Here is a 14222-nt window from a genome sequence, read left to right as displayed (position 1 = left end):
ATAACTTCATATCTTCCACTATTTCCCTATACACCCCACCCATCATCTCAATTAGTCTATCATATAGTCACTAGTACATTCGAAGCGGTTTTCCGACGACCTATGGGATTTCTTTTGTTTTGTTGGATTAATTTATTTTTTTCAAAAATTATCCCGTGTTCGTTGGAATTTCGATGTGTTAAAATTTCACATTGGAATTCGGACGAAAATCCAACGAACATTTTCAATTGGCTATGGGATTTCTTTCGCTTAGTCGGATTAATTTTTTTCTTTTAAAGTGTACCCCATGTTCATCGAAATTCAGACTTGTTGAAATTTCACATCGGTATCTCGACGAACATGGATTTTACCTGTTGATTGGCATATGTTGGTTCAATTATTTGCACAGCCTCTTGATTTCTTCTTACTCATTGGGATAACATAAGCTGATGACCTTAGTTCCTTCTGATCAATGTGAGTTATTCCACTAGTCTCATCAGGCATTAGGATAGCTTAAAATGTGTTTAGGCGATGGGAATAATTTCTTCGATGTCGTTTCCCTCGGCATAGCTCCTCCTGATACGTCATGTCTCCTTAGCATAAGCTTTTACCTTTTATCACCGTAACCTTTGTCGATGCATTTTACTTTTGCTAGTGTCCAATGGGATAAGTCTTACCAATAACATCATTGACTATCGACAATACAAGATTTCTCCATTGCCTCTAGTGTGAGTTCTGCTGATGGACTTCATCGATGTATTCTATCTTGATCACATGCTTCTACTTGTATGTTACCATCGGGTTCACTTTTGCTAATAGTGTAGATTTCATATTTAACGTGAGAATTTTGACGAACATGTGGTATTTAAAAAAAAAAGAAGTAATCACGCGCCATCATTATACGCGGGCTCAGGGTGCAAAAATTGGGAGGAAGCGGGCACAATTGCTGCAGATAGATGCTCGGTAGTAATTGTACAAGAGGTTGGTCCTTTTGTTCTTGTCATCAAGATTTTTTTTTAAGTTCCTTTGCATTTCTTGCATTCTCTTTTTCACTTTGTTTAATGGTATCATCTTTGGCAAAATATGGATCCTCAACCTCCTTAACCTCTCCATTCTATGGCTGCTAGTTATAAAGACAAGTCGCTAGACAAACCAATCTCCCCAGTTATGATTCACTATCTTTCTGTCATTAAAATCTTTAGGCCTTAAAAATATTTAATATCATTTGAGATTGATCTATCACAAGGAAATCCATACATCCGATAAATTGGCTTTACTATTGATTCCTCAAATTTAATATAATTTGATATTGTGTAATGAGAATCCCAAACAAAAGTCCATAATTGAATAGGTTGCTCCTCCCCTTGGTTGTTTCTGACGTTAAGCCTCAATTCCTCGGGCCACATACCCCTAAAACATCCATAGAATAATATTAAATGCATAAATAATGAGTAAAACTTAAAATTAGGCAATTATTAGGCAAAAATTGTTGTAGATAGATACTCGACAACAACTGTACAAGAGGTTAGTCCTTTTGTTCTTGTCATCAAGATTCTTTTGCAAGTTCCTTTTCTTTCCTTGCATTCTCTTGTTCACTTTGTTTAATGGTATCTTCTTTGGCAAAATATGGATCCTCAACCTCCTTAACCTCTCCATTCTGTAGCTGCCAGTTATAAAGACAAGTCATTTCATAGGTTCTAGAGGGGTCAACAATTCTTTGCGACTGTAAACCCTTCCAGCCCTCAAAATAGCCCTTTGTATGGAAGCAACTTTTATACGATTATTTAGGACTCTACAAGAAGTTTCTTGTACAATTTTCCCCACTGAAGGGTCTCTTCATTTTCTCTAGTTAGCATATAAAATTCCTCATCCTAGGATGGCTCTTTATATGGTGTTTGTGAATCCTTAAATCCATGTACCAATTCAATCTTTTATGTCAACAAGAGTTTCCCACTTTTTATTGCGTGTTCGGTATTCTACACTTCTACCATATTCATCAATATCAAGGGCCTTTGACACATGGGGATATTTTTTGATATGTTCAACTTCCATTTCTTGTGTTTCCTCATCCATATCATCTATATGTTGTCATGCATCTTCACAGTATACATCCTCAGCTAGTTTTTTGGCTAGTTCATATGACTTTGGATGAATCCTAGTATCATCTAATGGATCCATAACATGGTTCCCAGAAGCTGCTTGCCTGGTCCCTCTAACCCTTAAAAAACTAGTAGCATTTATAAAGACAAGTTGCTTCATAGCTTTTAGAGGGCTCAACAATTCTCTACGACTGTAAACCCTTCCAACCCTCAAAATAGCCCCTTGTATGGAAGTAGCTTTTCTAGGTCCAAGGCCAGCTACAAATTGTAGAGGAGAAAACATCCATTCATGTGATGCTTCTAGGTTTATGTCAATGCCAACTTGGCTGGTTAGTGTAACCATTACCTATTCAACAACTTCATACTTGTCATCTGTACTAAGGAAATGTTCCAGTGAATGTAGCTTCAATGATAATATCTCTTTTCCAGGACCACATAATGTTGCAACCATGGCCAATGGATTCAAAATATACCAACCAAGAGCCACAACACGCCTCACAATCCCATTAATTTTTCCCTACACATTGAATTCATCATCATAAAACACAAGGTGAAACGAGTCCTAATGGATATTGGTTCTATCATGCAGAATCATTTTGAGTTGGAGGCTTGAAATATGAATAATTTATCTCATTTTATTTGTTAGTTGCATATTTTGTTATGGGTTAATAGAAATCTAGGTATTGTATAGAACTTTAAAAGAAAGTAGAATCTAATCAAATACTATATTTCATTTGATGTTATCAAAAATTTTGACTAGTTTTCTTCATAATGTGTATGTTGTATAGTTTATCTTAATATTGTCTTTCTTGTATCCTATAGCAGTTTTGGAAGAATTATCATAACTTTCATTTGAAGTGTTGGATCTTTCTTTAAATTGGAGGATAATTTTGTAACAATGATATCAAGAGACTGATTGGAGAGATTGTCTTCATTACAAGGTAAGGGCAGCCTTTGTCATGTATGGCTTCCTCAAAGTATGGTTGGTGTCTATTAAGTTGTTGTCTTGTAAGGGTGTTTTGAAGATTGAGAAGAGACTTTTGATGGGGATTAATCCCATTGTTGTCAAGTATGCCTAATTGGAATTGAATGTTTCCAAGGTTTATGTGCATTAGAAGGAAAATGATTCCTGAGATTGTCACTTTAATTAAATAATTATTGAAAACTTTGAATTTCTTGCTTGTAAATGAATGCTTTAAATAAAAGGTTAATTTATTATAAGTATGATTTCTTAATTGAGGTTACTCTGAAAACACCTAATTAAATTATCTTCAAACAATAGTAGACCAGTGCCTTCACCCTTGACATAATGTTGCAGTTAGTCTTACTGAATTTAACTTTTCTCTGAAAGACGAATAAGATGGAATGAAGCTTGACATCCAATCCTTCAAACTGATAATCAAACTAAAACTTAACCCAAACTATAATAACATAGGATAGCACATTGAAACAATCTAAATGAATAGATTTATCATAGGGAACTAATCAAACAATCAAAAAGATAAATACCATCAGAGATGTAAAACACTTGATCTTTGTATTGAAATAAACATAAGATAATCAACTATTTACATATAGCACAATGTTTTTTCACTAGTTTGGCATTTCCAAAATATAACCTTGGAGACATTCTTATTAAACTTTCTCTTTAAAACAAGACCATCACTTCAAAGGCATCTACATGAATTATTCAAACTGAAACTGATATTCAAACTGAAACCTAATTCAAATTATAATCACATGAGATAGCACATTGAAACAATCTAACTAAATAGATTTATCATAGGGAACTAATCAAACAATTGAAAAGATAGATACCATTAGAGATGAAGTTTATGTCATCTTTATATTGAAATAAGCATAAGATAATCAACTGGCTTCGATACAACATAATTTCATTTGCCAGTTTTGGCATTTCTAGAAAATAAACTTCAAAAGGACTTGCATAAAATACATCTTGAACATAATGATCATGAATGTCTTCTCATCAAAAGGATCCCCTATAAATAGATGAGGATTCAGTTCCAAAATGAAAGGGATTACCCTTTCATTTGGAATTAAACTAACTAAGACTTAAACTCCTAACTAAAAACTAATTGACTAAAACTAACTTAACTACTAGACATATTACATAAAAGCATTCAAGATAACATTTTAAAATATTTGAAAACAATTTCAATCCCCAAGTATCTCACCACATTTATGAATATACTCCAAGTACTTTTTTGATTTGTAGGTGTTTGCATCATGGATCAGGTCCCTGACAATGATCTCCCATGTGACGAATTTTTCCATTTGTGTAATTTTTTCCTTCAAATCAATTCCATCTAATCTTGCAACATTAAGGGTAGCACTGAGAAGATTTTGGCATTTTGAAATCCACTTGTCTTTATCTGTGATTTATCCCCTCTGATTAGTTAGCACTGGGATACCATGTTGGACTATGTGTTTACATTCATCATATTCAGTTTGTAACTCTGCATCAAATTTGTCATATTTTGCAAGCAGCCTTTTGATCTTCTCAATTTCTTTAGCATCTATCCCTTCCAAAGTCTTCTCATGTAGTTTGGTTCCCAATCTATTCTTTAGCCTATTATGTGATATAAAATTGTCCATATTCTTTTGAAAAACAACCCAGTACTCTTCCAAATGGCCTTTCAAATTTTAAATCTTTTATTCAATAGAAAAGAGGCAATATCGACTCTTAAATTCCGCATTTGTTTAAGAATTCTCTCATTTTCTTGTTGTATCTCTTCACATTTGTATTTATCTCTTTTCCTTACTATTCTAATTATTTATGCTTTGTTAAACTTTAAAATGTCGACTCCAATGTCTGCTAAAACAATGGGATCAATTTCCCCAACTTTCAATTTCATCATATGACCAAATGCTTTATCTACATCAATAATTTTAGGCCTTTTATTTGGAAGATACAATGCCCATAGCAGTAAGGCTTCCTCATATTGGTCAAACCTGGATCCAATAAACATATCATTTACTCCTTGAATGTCCAATTTGAAATCCTTGTTGTCAAAGTGTAATAGACTGTCAAAAATAAAAGATGGACTCAAATCCCATCCTGGAAATAAAATTACTCTGAATTTTGCAAGTAATTGCCTCCCTTTATGGGGAGTCATTATAACCAACTCTGCTTCTATATCCTCCTTTAACCTTTTCAAAAACTCTGCCTCATTTTCAGGTGTTATATGTGGGATATATTCCCTCAACCTTTTTCCTTTGAAATTATAGAGAAAAGATTTAAATTCTTTAGATTTCACAAATACATCATCCACTACAAAAGCAGAATGTTCTTCGAACCTTGAATCTGCATGAATCTCCATCTTAGTCACAATTTGGTCATTTTCATTTGGTTCTTCTTCTTGTTCCTTTGCTTGATATCTAGAGACAACTTCATGGTCTTGGTTCACTTTCTGACATCTCTTATTATGTCTCCATTTCCATATTTCTTTTCTTCCAGCTCTCTATTCAAATTATCAATTACCTCTTGTACTTTTTCATCTTCCATATTTCTGAACATGTCTTCTGCTTCCAAACTCAAGTACAAATAACCTCCTAGATTTTGTCTTTTCTTACAGGAGTGAATGTACCCCTCCGAATCATATTTTTTTCTTGCACTATGTTCAAACAAATTATACTCCTCCATTAACTTCCTATCAATTATTTCATATTCCTTTGTAGAAACAAGAGTGAAATTTCTAAAACTAAGAGTTCCAGGCAAGAGAGCCTTCTTATGTTGATCTCCAAAGTGTTTAGCATTTGAGACACTTAATTGTCTTACAATCTCCAAATATGCTATTCTATCAAGAACATATTTTGGTAACATGTATGGGCTTCCTTCAAATCCATAGATCCTAAAAAAAGTAAAGTTATGGTGCACGTACCAATCTCCCTAGTTATGATTCACAATTTTCCTATCATCAAAATCTTTAGGCCTTAAAAATGCCTTAATCTCATTTGAAATTGATCCATCACAAGGAACTGCGTACATCATGTATAATGGTTTTGCTATCCACTCTTCAAATTGTATGTAGTTTAATCTCACATAATGAGAGTCCCAAATAGAAGTCCATAATTGAACCGGATATTCCTCCCCTTCCCTATTTCTAGTATTAAGAACTAACTCCTTGGGCCACGTATCCCTAAAATATCCATAAAGAAATACTAAATGCATCAACAATGAATAAAACTTGAAATTAAGTCTTTTGTTATCCCTATGGTTCAGGAAACCCTCATATAATTTTTCTACCAATTAAGAGGCATAACCAAATGGTCTAGGCTCGTACATTTGGATATCTGAGGCTAAGACTAATGACCCAATACTCATTAGATCAGGAACTTCAACTCCTCCTAACTGCCCATAATACATATAAGTATATTGTAGGTAATGTCTGAATAACTCAATGTTGAATGGTGGCTCGTCCTGTTTTGTCAATATACCTACCTCCTTCTTATGGATAGCCAACTTTCACCGAGTATATGTCGTATCCATTCTAAGGTATTCTTCTTCTAATTATCTGAAAGACAAGGGTTTATCAGGGTTGGGATCCAGGTTAAATACTTCATTTAGTGTACCAACAAAAAACCTAGTAAAGGCATCTCCATTGGGGGCCTAAATATACCTCCCCACAGAATTGTAGTTTTTTACTAGGGTTTCTAGAAATTTCACACTTAAAAACATATTTGGGACAATCAACTTACCCAAATTGGTCTTCCATGGGTTGCACAGTGGCATTTCCTTGTATCTTCTCAAGTAGTGAAATAGGAACAATTTGTATCCTCTCACTTTGGTCCACACATATTCATAATTTTTGTATTTATCTTCCAATTGTCTCTCCCCAAAAAATTTTGTTTCGATCTTCTGGACTTAGGGCCTAGTGCTTGTATTTGTTGTATCATATCTTGGTTCAATCTTCGAATCGAGGCTTCCTCTTCTTTCTTAGATTTCTTAGCCCTAGATTAAGAGATTTTTGTTGCTCTTTTCTTTCCTGTGGAACTTGAAGACTCCATTTTTGTGATCACAATTTTTTTTCTCTAATTCTCAGGAATTCAATTCTTTGTTCTATCAATTGCTTCTCTATGTAAAAATTGTGTCAATCAATCTTAATTATATACCCAATACATCTGCATATAGCTTTGTAATGATGATCCTCTCATAAATCTACCTCATGTGAACCATAAATAAATCTACCTGATGCAAGCATTTAATAAAAGCTCATTGTTTTAGTTTTAAATTCTGATACGACAATGACTCGTAGTTGTATGTCTCTCTCATGAAACTTCATCTTTGGCACCATCAGCAAAATCCCTTTTCCTTTTAGAAACTTTATCTTTCCTATCAGGGTAACATAAGCCGATGACACTCCTTCTGATTTATTGTTATATGTCAACCTGATACTATCATTGGGCATCAGGGTAACTTCGAATATGTCATGGCGACAAGCATGGTTTTCCCGATGACCTTTTCCTTTGGCATAACTTTTCTCGCTACATCATGTTCCATTGGCATAACTTTCTCGATGATCTTCTGACCAATAACTTCATCAGGCATCGGGGAGGCTCAAAATGACACATCTCAACTCCTTTGGCTACACCGGTGATATTTCTTCATTATAACCTTCACCGATACACTTTTATCCTTGGTTGTTTTCATCGGGATAAGCCTTACAGATAGCCTCAATGACTTTCGACAAGACAATATTTTTCCTTTGCCACCAATGTATATTTTGCCGATGACCATAATCAGTATATGTTTCCTCGATCTACCTGACTTCCTTAGCTCCTTGGCAATGATTGATATGACTTCCACCGATGCATCCGACTTCGAGTTATCATGCTTATACATTGGTATGTGATATCCTGACCATGCACTACTCATTTTGTCTGTGTTTTCTTCAGGATAACTTTGGTCGGTAGTACAAGTTTCAATTATTTGCAACTTTTACTTCATCTTATAGATACAAATGTTTATAATCTGCTTAATGGATTCAATATAAATTGAACAAAACCTCTAACACACATAGGATCTTTTTTGTTTCTTTGCATGATCTCTGAGATTCTTTTTGAAATATACACAGGTAAAATATGCGTATCATGTAATGCTTATGATGCTCAATTGTTGGTGCTGATTATATGTATATATTTTGTCTGATTCTATCATCCTTGGTGGAAACAGGTAATTGATTGAAGACATCGTCAACCCTTTTGTTGAGGACCCTACACTTTCTAGATAAATGAAAGGTAAGGAAAAAAAATACAATGATTATGATGTCTGCATATTGTTCATGTTGTCTACTATGTAAGTTTTAGCATACGTATCATGTAATTTTTAGCTAACATAAGATAAATGAATTACATATGTAGGAACCTAAACCCCTTTGATGAGGATCATGTACAATATTGTGGAATGATAGGTATAAGTCAATACACCCTATAGAAACCATTTATTAATTGATTGCTTTCTCTTTAATAATAAGCGAGGTTTTAGCAACAATATTTTGTCAAAACTTTGTTTTTTTTCTCATCGAAACCACATGTTATAGCTCAATGAAAATTATCAGCCCTCCTATATGTAACAAATCTAATATAGCTGGATTGATTAAATCTTAGGTTTAGCATGGGAGCTCAAATGGAGGGAGCTCAGGTCCAAAATTCAAATTTGAGAGGGAGTTCTAGTTCATCATCAGGACAAATTGGTGAAGATGATTCAGAGATTCTTGCAAATGGAGGGAGCTCAGATAGTAAGGATCCTGATGCTTCCTTGGATTTAGGGGACCCAGGGGGAGGGATAAGGTCATGAGAAGAGCGGATAGCAGGTGATAGCAGGAAAGGTCAGGCTCAAACTTCAAAATCAGGAGATGGCAACTCAGAAGGAGCCCTAGGACAACAAGCGACTAGAAATTTAGAGAACACAGTGGAAGGTAAAGTATCTCCTAAAAAGGATCTTCCGTCGACCCTAGAGGATCTTAAGGGGGGACCCAGTTTGAATGGACATACTTGTAAGTGGTCCTCTATGTTTGGAGTCAAACCTAAAGGTAAGTCCTCTCTGCCTCTGATTAAAAATACCTTGAATGTGTCTCAGGGCAAGTTTTCTATCTTTGTTCCAGACCAAATCATAGACCAAAACATTGCTAGAATGGAAAATACTTTGATTGGTAACTTTTTTGGGACTAGACCGAACATAGAGATCACCTGTGGGTTTGTCAAAAGAAAGTGGAACCTGAAAGGCCAGGTTGATGTGGTTGCAATGAACAAAGGTTGTCTATCCTTCTCTTTTTATTGTGATGAGGATAGAAGAAACATTATATGTAGTCGTTCATGGGCAATAGGTAAATATATCATGTACATCCAGAAGTGGTACCCTAACGTAGGAAAAGGAAAAAAAATTTTGGTTCAAGTTCCGGTCTGGCTTAAACTCCCTAGGCTACCAATGGAATTCTGGGAGGAAGATGTGCTAGTAGGAATAGCCAATACCTTTGGGGAGCTTATCGCTATTGACCAGGTCATGACATCCAGAAGAAGGCTTACTTATGCTAGAATTTGTGTTGGAGTTGGACCTAATTCGAGCATGCCAAAGGAAATAGAGATAGAATCTAAACTGGGGAAGTGGAGGCAGAATATTGTTTATGAATCAATCCCTTTTGTCTGCTTTCATTACAAAAAAGTAGGACACTGGGCTAAAAAATGCCCCAATAACGAGGGTAAATCTTATCCCCAAGCTAAGGTTTGGAAAAAAGTTGATAGTTCTCTAAAAGCAGTGGAGTCCAATGACCCAAATTAGGAGAAACAGTCTCAAGTTGGAAGGATGGAGGAAGAACTCATGAGTGAAATGGGAAACGATATAAAGAAAGTAGATAGAAAAAAAATAGATCCTCTTGGAGATGGAGCAGAAGGGTAAGGATTCAGAGCATGGAAAAAAGTCAATAAATAGAATGAGGAATCAGAAGAGGATAAGATAGAGTTAGTGTCAGATAAGTTTGAGAGTAAAGGAGATAAAAATCCCATAGATAACAAAGAGGAAGGAGATAATTTCAACCTTGTATCAAATTCTCAGGATTTGGACAAAGATACAGATTGGTTCCAGGAGGCCCAACTTGATAATATTCTAGATCAAGGGCTATCAAAAATCTCATTAGTTTCCCTAGAAAAAGTAAAGCTGACCTTTGCATAGGAAAAAGGTCCAAAATGGGGAGATGAGGAAGACATCCGAAAGGCACTAGGGAAGACTGCAACAAAGCAAGAGGAAGAAGAAGTAGCAGAGGACAAAAAAAAGAACAAGAAAAAAAAAAGAATAACAATAACCTTATCAATAGTACAATGACTAGAAATACCAGAAGTAGGCTTGGAGATGTGGGGGTGCAATACACTTCTCCAGGAAGACATTCAAATGCAGAAAAAGATCAATGGAAACAAGAAGGAATATTGTAGATGGTACTCAAAGAATCATCTTTGAGGCAGGTATTTCTAAAAATCCATGAAGATCATTTCTTGGAATATTCGAGGACTGAATAGCCCTCACAAACATGATTTAGTTAAAAATATGATCAGAGATAAAAAACCTGATATTTTTTTGATTTGAGAAACTAATATGGCAAAAGATAAAGTAGAAAGCTTGAAGATGTTAAAAAATGGAGGAGTTAGTGGAGGGAGTTTTGAGGGTGCTTTGGGAGGAATTGTTACCTTCTGGAACAAAAATAATGTAGAAGGTGAGGTGCTGATTCAGGACATCAATTTGGCTTGTATTAGATTTAAGCATCTTAAAAATTGCACTACTTGGGTCCTAACTAATTTATATGCTCCTAACACTAAGACTAGTAGAAGTGAGCTATGGAGATATCTTACTGGGTTAAGAAGTAGGTTTGCTGAGGACAGGTGGATTATCATGGGAGACTTCAACAACCCCTTGAAGGAAAATGAGAAAAAGGGAGGGAGTCAAGCTAATCTTGACAGTAGATTAGACTTGATGGACTTTATTAACAATAATGCCATCCATGACCTGGAGATGCAAGGAGTTAAATTCACTTGGACCAATATAAGAAGTGGGGAGGATTTGATTCAGGTTAGACTTGATAGAGCTCTTCTATCCTTAGATTGGTTTAACCTCATGACTGCTCTTTAGCTTATCATATAAGGGCAGGATCTGACCATTATCCAATAACCTTTACGGCTAAAACTAAGAATAGAAAGAGGCATTTCCCTTACATATTTGAAAGAATGTGGACTAGGCACCTAGATCTTGAGAGTAAGATTAAGGATTGGTGGCAGGTCAGTATTGAAGGAAATGCCATGTATAGAGTGGTTAAAAAGCTTAAGATTATTAAAGATAATATTAAGAAGTGGAATAAGGAATGCTTTGTGAATATCTTTGCCTCAAAAGACACTATTCTCTTAGAGCTTAAGGATATCTAGGATGAGATACAAAATAATGGTCATACTAATACGTCTAGAGATGTTGAGGATACTATTCTTATGAGATACCATGATATTATTGCTAAAGAGGAAACATACTGGAAACAAAGATCAAGAAATGTTTGGTTGAAGGAAGGGGATAGGAATACTAAATACTTCCATATTTCCACCCTAAGACATAAGGCCATTAATAGAATAGATCAGATTAAAGTGAATGGCATATGTGTTGAAGAAGATGAACCCATGAGGAGGGCTGCTATGGACTTTTTTCCAACTTACTTGCTAAGGATCAGACTTTGGATATGCAAGCCCAAAGGAATCTCTTGGACAATATACCTACCATTTTAGGGGATGACCAGAATGCTCACTTGACTACTATCCCTTCCCATGATGAAATTCTGATAGTCATCAACAAGGCCCCAGGCCCAAATGGTTTTCCCATATTTTTCTTTCAAAAGTATTGGCATATTATTGGAGATGATGTGTCCAGAGATGTGAAAGAGTTTTTGGGTGCTAGAAAAATCTTGAAAGAAGTTAATGGTACTTTTATTTCTCTTATCTCCAAGAAGATGGGGGCTGACACCATGGATCTCTTAACACCTATAATTCTATGCAACTCTCTTTATAAGATAATTTCCAAGGTTTTGACTTCTAGAATCCTAAAGTTGCTTCCCTCTATCATTTCGCCTCAGCAAAGTGGTTTTGTCCTGGGTAGACAAATTTTGGATTCGATCATCACTCTCCATGAAAATATCCACTCTTTATCTTTCTCTAAAAAAGAAGGTTTTTTTCAGAAGCTAGACCTCTCTTAAGCCTATGACAGAGTGGATTGGGATTTTATGATGGATGTTCTCTCTACTTTTGGATTCAGCTCTAGAAGTACTAGTCTTATAAGGCAATTAGTCTCTTCGGCTTCTTTCTCTATTTTAATGAATGGATCTCCTTCGCCTTTCTTTAAAGCTTCTAGAGGCCTTAGGCAGGGGGATCCTCTATCCTTGGTTATCTTTATTATTTTGGCAGAGTGTCTGGGGAGATGTATTGGGAAGCTAGTTGAGAAAAGGGAGTTCTGTGGTTTGAACCCATCTTTTGCGGATCAAATATTTTCCCATCAGCAGTTTGTTGATGATTCTATAATAATGGGGAAAGCTACAGTGAAGGATTCTATAAGTTTAAAGAAGGCTCTAGATAGCTATGGAGCTACTACTAGACAACTTATTAACTAGTCTAAAAGCTTTGTGTATTTTATCAATACCCTAGAGAGAAGGAGGATTAAAATTAGTAATATCCTGGGTTGTCAAGTTGGAAATCTTCCAACCTCTTACTTAGGGCTACCCTTATGCCATGATCCACCTGATTCTTTTTGGGGAGCCTTGGTGGACAAATTCCATAAGAAGCTGGTTGGCTGGAAGGGGGCTCTTCTTAGCCAAGCTGGTAAGGTTCAATTGCTGAAATCTACTCTTCAAATTATCCCTCTCTATGCCATTAGTCTCTTTAGAATTCCTGCCAAGTATGTGGAGGCCATGGAAAAGATTCAGAGAACTTTTTTATGGACTAGGGTTGAGGAGAAGAAGAGAATGAATTTGATTGCATGGGAGAAGGTTTGCAAGCCTATAAGAAAGGGAGGACAAGGTCTTAGAAGAATAAGAGACATAAATGAGTTCTTTATGGCCAAGTAGATTTGGAGAGGGTATAAAAATCAAGGAGAATGGAAACTGATATGGGACAAAAAATATAAAAGTCAATGTCCGACCCTTCAAAGCTTCCTTAAAGCGGATAACATCCCAATTGGGTCCAATATCTAGAAAAATGTTTCTAGAACTAGAAACTTAATTGTCAAAGGTGGAAAATGGAAAATGGGGAAAGGGAATCTCATCCAATTCTGGGATGATTCTTGGCTATTGGATTCCCCTTTGAATGAAGACCCTGAGTGGAGCAGATTTCAGAACCAATGCAAGGAAGTATTTGGATCTAAGGTGGAAGATTACTGGGAAGATGGATAGTGGAAGGATTTATCTCAGGTGGATCAGTCCTCGAGCAGATTGAACAAAGTTATGAACTCTATGGTAAGGGTTGAAGAGGAAGACCAATTAATTTGGAAATTCATAGCTAGTGGTACTTTCACTGTGGCTTCTTTGTATCATCAACAATTCTCCAAAATGGAAAGCCCATGCTAGGCTAAGGCATGGGTGAAAGGCCTCACCCCTAAGATTAACATTTTTTTCTAGACAACCCTACAAGATAAAATTCTAACTATTGAGAATATCAGAAAAAGAGGTATTAGTATGCCTAGTGTTTGTATTCTCTGTAAGCAGAAGGAGGAGACCATTAATCATATGCTCTTTCATTTCCCTTTCTCTATTGATGTCTAGGGAAGCTATCTGGACCACTTCAAAATCAGTTGGGGTTTCCCTGAGTCGATTCAGGAGGTTTTCAACTCTTGGCATCATCCTTCAAGGAATAAAAACACAACTTTATTATGGAAAATCACCCTTCCTCATATGTGTTGGGGTATATGGAAAGAGAGAAATGACAAAATTTTTAGAGAACAGATTTCTGAGGCAAAAATTATGTTTGAGAAGATAAAAAGAAATATAGTGGGAAATATGAATATCATAGGAGGCACTAATAATCCCTAAGATAAGGATGATCAATTTATCTACAAAAAGTGGAGATTAAAGGGTCGAGAACACTCTCAGATCAACCCTAGAGAGGGTGTGT

This window comes from Cryptomeria japonica, chromosome 7 (assembly GCF_030272615.1).
Source record: "Cryptomeria japonica chromosome 7, Sugi_1.0, whole genome shotgun sequence".
Classification (NCBI taxonomy): Eukaryota; Viridiplantae; Streptophyta; class Pinopsida; order Cupressales; family Cupressaceae; genus Cryptomeria; species Cryptomeria japonica.
The sequence above is the reverse complement of the archived record's forward strand: the minus strand, read 5'-3'. Positions refer to the sequence as shown.